Here is a 10,747-nt window from a genome sequence, read left to right as displayed (position 1 = left end):
TCTTAAGTACATGTTTTCTTTTACTTTGTGTCTTGTCTGTGTTCTCAGTTTCACTAAACTAAGTTTCTCACCAAGTTTCTTTCCTCATCTTCGTTTTAGTAGAATGACCAGAACTCACTTTTATTCTGGCTTTAGCTTTTAGTTTTTCATTTAACTTCTGCACATTATTAGGCTAATTGTGAACTGAAACAGTTCCATTAAAATTGAATTCATTTCTACATATATAGCATGATCAACATTAGAGAGTTAATTATATTTCAATTAATGAATGGTATTTAAATTAGTAAAAACCTAAATAGATACTATGCTGGAGTAAAGAAAAAAAACATTAAAATAATTTTCAAAGTAATTTTCTTTTTTTAGGCTGTGAGAAGGAAGATTTATTAAAAAGCACCAGCGTTTGGCAAGGACAAGTGTAGATCCTCCAAACACGGGGAAAGGCTTTCAGCATCCTCTCCCTGCAGCATCAATGCCCAGGGCACCGGCAGCCCACAATCACTTTCAAATACAGGGGCTCAAAGTAATTTTCTATAAAAATTTTATATCTTTAAATTTTATTTTTTAATAGTGTAATGTCTAATAGTTTGATGCCTATTCTAACAGTGTTTTAAGTTCATTGAGTTTTATACATTTAATTCTGATTAATGTGAATTCTGAATTTTTAATTTATTTCTCTTTTTATAATACGTTTTATAAATTTAAATTATTTAATATTTATGTGAACTAACTTCCTCAGACATTTTGCCATTGCAACATGCTTTTCCTACTGACAATATTGTTGCAAAATGTTCTTAAGTTCCTTGCAAATGATTCTGAGTAGCCTTTTTTTTCCTTCTAACTCATTTGGATTTAATATGTTGTCTCTCTAATTTTTTAAGTGTGACTAAAATACGCTTACTGTTTATAAACTTTGTATTTATCCTAATAAGACATCTTAACAGACCAAAAGTATTTTTAATACTATTTGTATAATACTTTCTCAACATCCAGTAAAGAAATCTAAATGCCAACGCGAACCTTCTTATTTCCCACTTATGCAAGTCTACACATAGTATTTCAAAACATTAAAGTTATTAATTGCTGATTGTATCAGCCCATAAGCCTATCAATGGGAAATTAAATATTGATAACTATGAGCCTTGCCCAAATCTAAGAGTAATGCATTGACATTAGAGATAAAACCCAGGTAAGTCATGCTTTACACATTTTATACTTTGCTATACACTTTGATAACTTTCTGCCTGAAGCACAGGTAGGAGTGCAAAGCTACTTAATGACATACCCAAACACTAGTCCTGGGATGTAGGTATTTGCAGGACCATAACAGTTTCCAATCTCTGCAATTAACTAAATGCAATGCAATATAGATAGATAGATAGATAGATAGATAGATAGATAGATAGATAGATAGATAGATAGACAGACAGATAGGTAGGTAGATAGATAGTCTGCATTGGGAATATGGACTGATTAACACAATTCCATGTCCAACCCAATAAATGACTTGAACTACTGTTAACTTTATCCAATTAGCTCCTAATTTTGAGATAGACAATTGTGTGACCCAAAATGACCTTGGACTTCTGCTAACCCTGTTTCTACCTTTCAAGTTCTAGAATTACAGGTATATATTAGCATAGCAGACATTAACTTCCACTTACATTTTTTTCAAAAATCAGGTAGATCAATTCTTTATTTTTTAAATTCTTATTATAATTAAAGTTATGTTTGAATGTTTTACATGTTGCTGTTTCATTGTTTTTGTAATTTATAAATTGTGTCGCATTTCTGTTAAATCATAGAGAAGATATGTATACTAAAATTGCAATTCTAAATGGAAAATAGAAATTTTGCTATTAAAAATAACATAATTTTTGGTTTATAAAGAGACAAAAGTATGTAAATAATCTACTGTATGAATAAGATGTCATACTGATATTTAACATGCACCTACATTTTCAAATAGAGCCATAAAGACTGTTAATTTACCCATATAGTCCTTTTATAAGAGCCACATAAAATGTATATCAATTATTTTTTGCTAACTCTATCAAATGCCTTGTTTGAGCTAATTATTTCCTTCCCTTTCCCGCACATTAGTTCATTATATCATTTGAAATCCAGTTTCTGCCACAGAAATTATTTTAAGACCACATTTCCCATTCTTTCTTGGCTGAATACATTTTGCTCCGAATAAAAGTAATAGAAAAAAGTCCTTGGCTGCATAAAAGTCCTTTGTTGGTGCTTTTGAACTCCCTGGTTGTGGACTACAAAGAGTCCGGCGCTCTGCCTCTCACCCCTGTAGAACAGAAAGGGTGCCTTTTGTGGATCTTGATATACAGGATACATTACTCAGTGCCTTTAAAAGCTTTATGAACCTTGATGGAAATCAGAGGTGAAAATGACAGTTCAAATGTCTAGTCTGGGTTTAAAGGATCTACAGTAATAGATTTTTCTTCATAACAGATGCAGATAAGACAGTGAGAGTTGTTCTACCAGTAAAAGCAGGCTCTGACTTACGGTCACTACTTTGTACTCCCCAAAGCCATAGCCCATGGACCTCCTCGGAAGCAGACCCACCTTCCACAAGTGGTGCTGGGAGCAAGGAAACATGATTTTGCTTATCAAGATTGGATAAGTTTTAAATCATCAGTGTCTTTCACTCGTAAGATGAAATTTACATTTAAGGTGCCCAGTTAACAATACAGCTGCTATTTAACCATGATTAAATATTTCATATCTGACTTAAAGATATTTGAATTATCAGTGCTTAAGCCAAAACGTGAGTTAACATATGAGCCCTATGAACGCCAATTTTATTGAAAATAAAATGAGTTTGATGTTATGAAAATCACAGATTCATTGTATGGGTTGGACATTCAAGCACCCATGAGGACAGCAGAGAATACGAAGACATATGGAAGAAGGAAGAAAGTTGATCAGAGGGAGTTAAAAAAACCCAATAATGCTCTGTTTTGAGTCTGTAAGTTAGAGTTTATATGGAAATTAAAGGAGTGAAGCACAGCTTCTTTGAATAAAGAATGCTTATTAATATTCAGTGACAAAGTAAATTGCTCCCTAAAAGGTCGTGATTGTCCCAGTGCACTGCCTGTTGTGGTTGCTATACAGGTAGGCATCCTTGGGTGGGCCTAGGAGGTTTGCTGCTTGGCAACACTGTCAGGCTGGGAAACATGGTAGGGATATGAACAGAAATGTCTGGGGAGGAGCTTGGTCAATTAGACTTCTGGGATTATCAGTCTCGAGGACCTATGCACTCCACTCAACAGCCTTTTATTCTCACCGATTGTCTAGACTTTTCAACAGTTCCACTGCAACTAAATTTTCACATTTAATTTAATTTAATTTAAAACATTGTTTACAGTATTACTGAACTGATATTACCACAGTTTGTCCCAAAGAAGTGTCTTTGCAATAGGTAGAAAATATTTAACCTTTGCTACAATTAATTAAAATGGAAAGAAAAGGGGAATCTAAAGTGTTTCTATACCTATGGGTAAAGGAGTGAACCATAGGCCTGACAAAATCGGCAAAATGTATTAATACTGTATTTCAAGAAATAGAACTACAAATGTGTGTCTAATGTCAGTCACCATGGTAGCATATCTTTGTGTGATGCACTAATACGACTACTCTAAAAATGTGCCACTTATTTAAGTTCACGACTGCAGGGGTTGAAAATGTATAATACCAGTTTTCAGACCCTTGTGGTATGCAGAAGATAAAGAATGGCTGTATATCTGAACCTAATCTCGTTCTATAGCATCAATTTCTACTGGTAGAATTATGCTTTACAAATACATAGTAGCATTTTAAGCATACCTTTCCAGGCTATATTTCTTCTGCTCTAACAGAATTAGAAAAATCAGTCTTCCATGCCCAGTTTTCATCCTTTAGGGGGAATAGTATAAAATCTCCTGGGCTGAGTGATGTATATAGATATAGTTATATATGAAAGATATAGATGATATATATATACATATAAAAATATAGATATAGATGATATACATATAGATATAGATTTAGATGAATACATATACATAATACAGATATAGATGATAGAGATATAAATGTAGATATAGATATAAATATAGATGATATAGATAGAGATGATAGAGATATAGATGTAGATATAGATATAAATATAGATATATTGCTATAGACTATATAGATATACAGATAGATGATATAGATAGAGATGATAGAGATATAGATGATAGAGATGTAGATGATATAGATATAGATAGTTATAGATGTCTCTATGTGTGTCTATGTCTGTATCTATATGTATATGTAAGCATATGTGTATGTATGTCTATATCTGTATGCATATATTTATATCATTAATTAATTAGATATAGAACTGCCTTGAACATTCTCTACATTTCAAAGAACACCTACATGTAAACACATAGACAGACAGACAGACAGAGACAGAGTCAGAAACAAATATATATGTTTCTATTAAACAAATACCACAAAATTACATCACTGGGTTGTGAGACTATTGGATGTTGGTAGATTAAACCTAGGAGGTATTGAGTGGTATTTTCTATGCTATTTAGTAGTTGATCAAATGCCTTCTTCTCTTAGCAATGCTTTTAGAATTCTGGCTGGATTGTATTCTCACAAGCACTTAATATTATGTTTCCTTTCCTCTATTGTTTCTATTTAGCTCTTCTCTTGGATATACAAGCTACAGCATGGTTTTAATATCCAGTTGCTTGATAAATCTTGAACTTTACTCCCTTTCTACATCTTACCTTAGGTAGGTATTATCAAAAACAGACTTCATGTGAAGGGTTTGTGTGAGGGTGAGGAACATTTACAGTAGAATCTGTTCGGCAAGTCCAGTTAAATAGGCCTTGAAGGGACAGCAATGTAAGTTCTATTCCAGGTAGAATCTCAGAAGAGTCCTGACTCTGTAGCCTTAGAATTCTAAAAGCAAATATGACTTATTTCTAGGATATAACTGTTCTTTGCAGCACACTTAATAGAGTTTTAGATATATACTGAATGTCAAAAAGATATCTGTGTGTTCTCAGCTGAAAGAAATACTAACATCCTATTGTATGCCTTTATTTTCATTAATATGGAACTGATTTTTGTGTATTTGTAAGTTAGAAAACAAGAATCAGATTTTTTTTCTGTGTTAGTTTGGGTTTCTCCTTCGGTGATAAAACCCCATCTCTAAACCCTAGATAGAGTAAAGAGGAGTTTATTTAATTGAGCAACTCTTAGGTAAGAATTCATCATTTAAGTAAGCCAGGACAGGGATTCAAACCAGGCACCTGAATTCAGGAGATGATAAAACAATCATGGAGAAATAATGCAATACTGCTTACTTTCTTTCTCCCCATGGCAAGAAAAGAAGTTTTTTTCATGTTTTCTTATACAACACAGGACTACCTGTCCAGTTCAAAATGAGCTGGATCTTACAATATCTTTGTACCTTTCTTACACTACAAACATTTTTTACAGGCAAACTGATAGAGATATTTTATCAATTGGGGTTCCTCTTTCAGACAAATCTAGCTTGTGTTAATTTGACCAAAAAGAAAAGAAAAGAAAAGAAAAGAAAAGAAAAGAAAAGAAAAGAAAGAAAAGAGAAAGAGAGAAGAAAAAGAAGAAGAAAAAGAAGAAGAAGAAGAAGGAGGAGGAGGAGGAGGAGAAGGAGAAGGAGGAGGAGGAGGAGGAGGAGGAAGAGGAGGAAGAGAAGGAGAAGGAGAAAAGAAGGAGAAAGGAAGGAGAAAGAGAAAGAAAGAGAAAGAGAAAGAGAAAGAGAAAGAGAAAGAGAAAGAGAAAGGGAAAGGAAAAGAAAAAGAAAAAGAAAAAGAAAAAGAAAAAGAAAAAGAAAAAGAAAAAGAAAAAGAAAAAGAAAAAGAAAAAGAAAAAGAAAAAGAAAAAGAAAAAGAAAAAGAAGCATGGTAGTACCAAGTAATACCATATATTAAAATTTTAGTTGTACAATTTGGAAAATTCTTCCATTTATCCCACTCTGCTATTTACAATCCCAATGTTACTAACAGGTATCAATGTTTATAAAATATTTTTTCTTTCAGCATTTGGTACTATAGGAAAGTACTTTCTAAATGAATTCCCTTCACTTATTAATGAACTTAAAGATGAAAACTAAGGAACCATGATGTCAACACTTGAGGAAGGCCTGAATTAATGTGCTTTGATAAAGGCAAGGTGGGTAAGGGGTTTTAGGGTGATATAAAATAAGAATCTATTACAAGATTCACTCTTGTTTTGAAACCCTGAATGAGTCATTATCACTTAATACTTTATTTCCTTCTACCTGGGAAAGTAAGGGTGAAAGTATTGATTTATCAAGTCTCATTTCTACCTTGGTCAAGTGCTACCTTTGAGGGTGTCAACAGTGCTGGGTGGCACATTTCTAATTTCTAAAGTGTAACTAACAAAAATGTCTTTTATAGAAGTCTTTGAGAAAGGAGAGGAAAGATAGCTCTTGTGCCTGGGGAAACAACTGATAATTTATACCTATCAATACTTCATTGAACCTACCTAGAGATTTTCTCGTAGCAATGCAGAACAGGAACAAAAATGAAGAAAGGATTTGGCATAAGAGCCAGGTTTTCACAAGTATGCCCAGTCACTCAGCAACATAGACAAAGCAGACTTTACAAAGGAATTTTTAAAACCCAAGCCAAAGTTGCTAGCTACCATATCTCAAATTCTTTATAAGAATTGTCTCTGGAAACTTCCTAGAGACATAGTACACCAAAACTCATGCATCGTTTTCATCTGAATGACCTGTGGCAAATATTCTGGACTCTGGCTTTTCTTATTTGAACATTTCTTTTTAAAACATTAAAATATACATGTATGGTTTTGGAATACTCTTTATTCTTCAATAAATGTCTGATGTTTTGAAATCACGTTAGGTCTTCAAGAAGAAATTGTTTATGTTTGGATTGAACAAAATTGCTCAAAATATTGAATCTTGGTCTGTGTTTTCCACATCTTTTAATCCAAATATTTAAATTGATGTGAAATGGTCCCTTTCTTGCCTACAAATATAATTATTTCCATTTATGGATTGATACAGGTAAATTTGTAAATAATACAAATGAAAATACACTTATTTATGAATATATAAATATATGTGTGTATATAGGACTATATGTGCATATGTGTATGTACAAAGATCCAACTGTAAGAAAAATCACTTCTTTCTTTTACAAATATAGATTTATATGTCAATATGTAATTAAATAATATCTGTTCATGCATATCTGTCTTCCTATCTATATAAAAGAGGGATTAAACATAGGTGTATGTTTGTGAGAGTATATGCCAAATCACAAAATCATTGTAGAACTCAGTGGTTGTTTAATAATTTTATAAATGATCAAAATGGTGGAAGTGACTGAACTATAATTATGGCATCTTGTGAAAGTATCCCTATAGTGTGATTACTAAAACATTTCTTGTATAAACTAGTCTCTGTTCACTTGTACTGGCCATAAACTGTTAAACTATTGCTGAGCCTGCTGTAAATTCCTATACAATATGATCTCCGGGGTATTGAGAACTGCTTGGCCACTTAATTACAACCTCTCTGCTTCTGAAACAAACAGACACCAAAAATCAAACACCAAAAAAAATCAATCAATCAAACAAACAAAAAGAAACAACCAACAAACAAAAACAAAAGCCTTCCTTGCTGCAGATGTCCAAGAGAACTGCCTTTATGTATATGTTACAATTGTGGTTTTTATCTTTAAAAACTTGAGTGAAGTAACCCAACTATAAAAGAACACACATGATATGCACTCACTGATAAGTGGATATTAGCCCAGAAACTTAGAATACCCAAGATACAATTTGAAAAACACATGAAACTCAAGAAGAAGGAAGACCAAAGTGTAGATACTTCGTTCCTTCTTAAAATGGGGAACAAAATACCCATGGAAGTAGTTACAGAGAAAAAGTTTGGAGCAGAGCTTGAAGGAACAACCATCCAAAGACTGCTCTACTTGGGGATCCACCCCATAAACAACCACCAAACCCAGTCACTAAGCAGATGCCAAAAAGAGCCTGCTGGCAGGAGCCTGAAATAACGGTCTCCTCCGAGGCTCTACCAATGCCTGGCAAACACAGAAGTGGTTGCTCACAGTCATCCATTGGACGGAGGAGCACAAGGTGCCCAATGAAGGAGCCAGAGAAAGTACCCAGGGAGCTGAAGGTGTCTGAAGCCCCATAGGAGGAACAACAATATGAACTAACCAGTACCCCCAAGCTTCTTGGAATTATACCACCAATCAAAGTAAACACATCGTGGAACTTATGACTCTAGCTATGTATGTAGCAGAGGATGGCCTAGTAGGTCATCAATGGGAGGAGAGACCCTTGGTCCTGTGAATATGCCCTGGTATAGAGGAATGCCAGGACCAGGAATGGGAGTGGGTGGGTTGGGGAGCAGGAGGAGTGGTGAAGGGATAGGGGATTTTTGGAGGGGAAAATAGGAAAGGGGATAACATTTGAAATGTAAGTAAAGAAAATGTCTAATTAAAACAAAAACAAAAACAAAAACTTGAACAAATGAGGTTGTGGCTGCATCTAGAAACTTTGCCTTGGCAGCCATGCCAGTCAGCCCTAAGAAAAGTTTCCATGTGTCTTATTCAGGCATCTTGGATATTTTTCTCTTCAGGTACACCATAACAAACGCACACTACCATAGCACATATTCTCCAATTGTGTGGTCAGTGTATTTCCACTAAATGAGTGATATATAAGTATTCAATTTCTAAAGACTGTTTTAGACGTCATTACTTTGAATATCAGTAACTGGGAATTGTATATAATGATAGATCATTCTCCATTGCTTCTCAGATCCACTTTTGTTGTAAATGTCTATGATGGCATAGAATGTGGACTGTTCTTCAGTAGAAACACTCCATACAACTCGGTTTATATCTTTTTTTTTTCTTTCTCTTAACTGCTTTTTTTTTTTAATTTTTTTTTAATATTTTTATTACATATTTTCCTCAATTACATTTCCAATACTATCCCAAAAGTCCCCCATAGCGCCCCCCACTTCCCTACCCACCCATTCCCATTCTTTTGGCCCTGGCATTCCCCTATATTGGGGCATATAAAGTTTGCAAGTCCAATGGGCCTCTCTTTCCATTGATGGCCGACTAGGCCATCTTTCGATACATATGCAGCTAGAGACAAGAGCTCCAGGGTTCTGGTTAGTACATCATGTTGTTCCAACAATAGGGTTGCAGATCCCTTTAGCTCCTTGGGTACTTTCTCTAGCTTCTCCATTGGGAGCCCTGTGATACATCCAATAGCTGACTGTGAACATCCACTCCTGTGTTTGCTAGGCCCCGGCATAGTCTCACAAGAGACAGCTATATTTGGGTCCTTTCAGCAAAATCTTGATAGTGTATGCAATGGTGTCAGCGTTTAGAAGCTGATTATGGGACGGATCCCTGGATACAGCAGTCTCTAAATGGCCCATCCTTTCATCACAGCTACGAACTTTGTCTCTGTAACTCCTTCCCTGGGTGTTTTGTTCCCAATTCTAAGAAGGTGCACAGTGTCCACACTTTGGTCTTCATTCTTCTTGAGTTTCATGCGTTTAGCAAATTGTATCTTATATCTTGGGTATCCTAAGTTTTGGGCTAATATCCACTTATCAATGAATACATATTGTGTGAGTTCTTTTGTGATTGTGTTACTTCACTCAAGATGATGCCCTCCAGGTCCATCCTTTTGGCTAGGAATTTCATAAATTCATTCTTTTTAATAGCTGAGTAGTACTCCATTGTGTAAATGTACCATAATTTCTGTATCCATTCCTCTGTTGAGGGACATCTGGGTTCTTTCCAGCTTCTGGCTATTATAAATAGGGCTGCTATGAACATAGTGGAGCATGTGTCCTTTTTACCGGTTGGGACATCTTCTGGATATATGCCCAGGAGAGGTATTGCTGGATCCTCCGGTAGTACTATGTCCAATTTTCTGAGGAACCGCCAGACTGATTTCCAGAGTGGTTGTACAAGCTTGCAATCCCACCAACAATGGAGGAGTGTTCCTCTTTCTCCACATCCTCGCCAGCATCTGCTGTCACCTGAATTTTTGATCTTAGCCATTCTGACTGGTGTGAGGTGGAATCTCAGGGTTGTTTTGATTTGCATTTCCCTGATGATTAAGTATGTTGAACATTTTTTCAGGTGCTTCTCTGCCATTCGGTATTCCTCAGGTGAGAATTCTTTGTTCAGTTCTGAGCCCCATTTTTTAATGGGGTTATTTGACTTTCTGGAGTCCACCTTCTTGAGTTCTTTATATATATTGGATATTAGTCCCTTATCTGATTTAGGATAGGTGAAGATCCTTTCCCAATCTGTTGGTGGTTTTTTTGTCTTATTGATGGTGTCTTTAGCCTTGCAGAAGCTTTGTAGTTTCATGAGGTCCCACTTGTCAATTCTCGATCTTACAGCACAAGCCATTACTGTTCTATTCAGGAAATTTTCCCCTGTGCCCATATCTTCAAGGCTTTTCCCCACTTTCTCCTCTATAAGTTTCAGTGTCTCTGGTTTTATGTGAAGTTCCTTGATCCACTTAGACTTGACCTTAGTACAAGGAGATAGGAATGGATCGATTCGCATTCTTCTACATGTTAACAACCAGTTGTGCCAGCACCATTTGTTGAAAATGCTGTCTTTCTTCCACTGGATGTTTTTAGCTCCCT

The 10,747-nt window shown here is 35.1% G+C and overlaps 1 non-coding gene across 1 annotated transcript; it reads right to left on the bottom strand.

Moving 5' to 3' along the window:
- Positions 1 to 381: 381 nt before the first annotated feature.
- On the bottom strand, positions 382 to 513 carry LOC115030038 (small nucleolar RNA SNORA71). Its single transcript, XR_003835630.1, has one exon. It is a non-coding gene; the product is annotated as a small nucleolar RNA SNORA71 (small nucleolar RNA).
- Positions 514 to 10,747: the final 10,234 nt, after the last annotated feature.

Source organism: Mus caroli, unplaced genomic scaffold, assembly GCF_978045245.1.
Source record: "Mus caroli unplaced genomic scaffold, Mus_caroli_1 scaffold_20, whole genome shotgun sequence".
NCBI lineage: Eukaryota > Metazoa > Chordata > Mammalia > Rodentia > Muridae > Mus > Mus caroli.
Note: the sequence above shows the minus strand (reverse complement) of the source record. Positions and strands in the feature narration are given on the sequence as shown.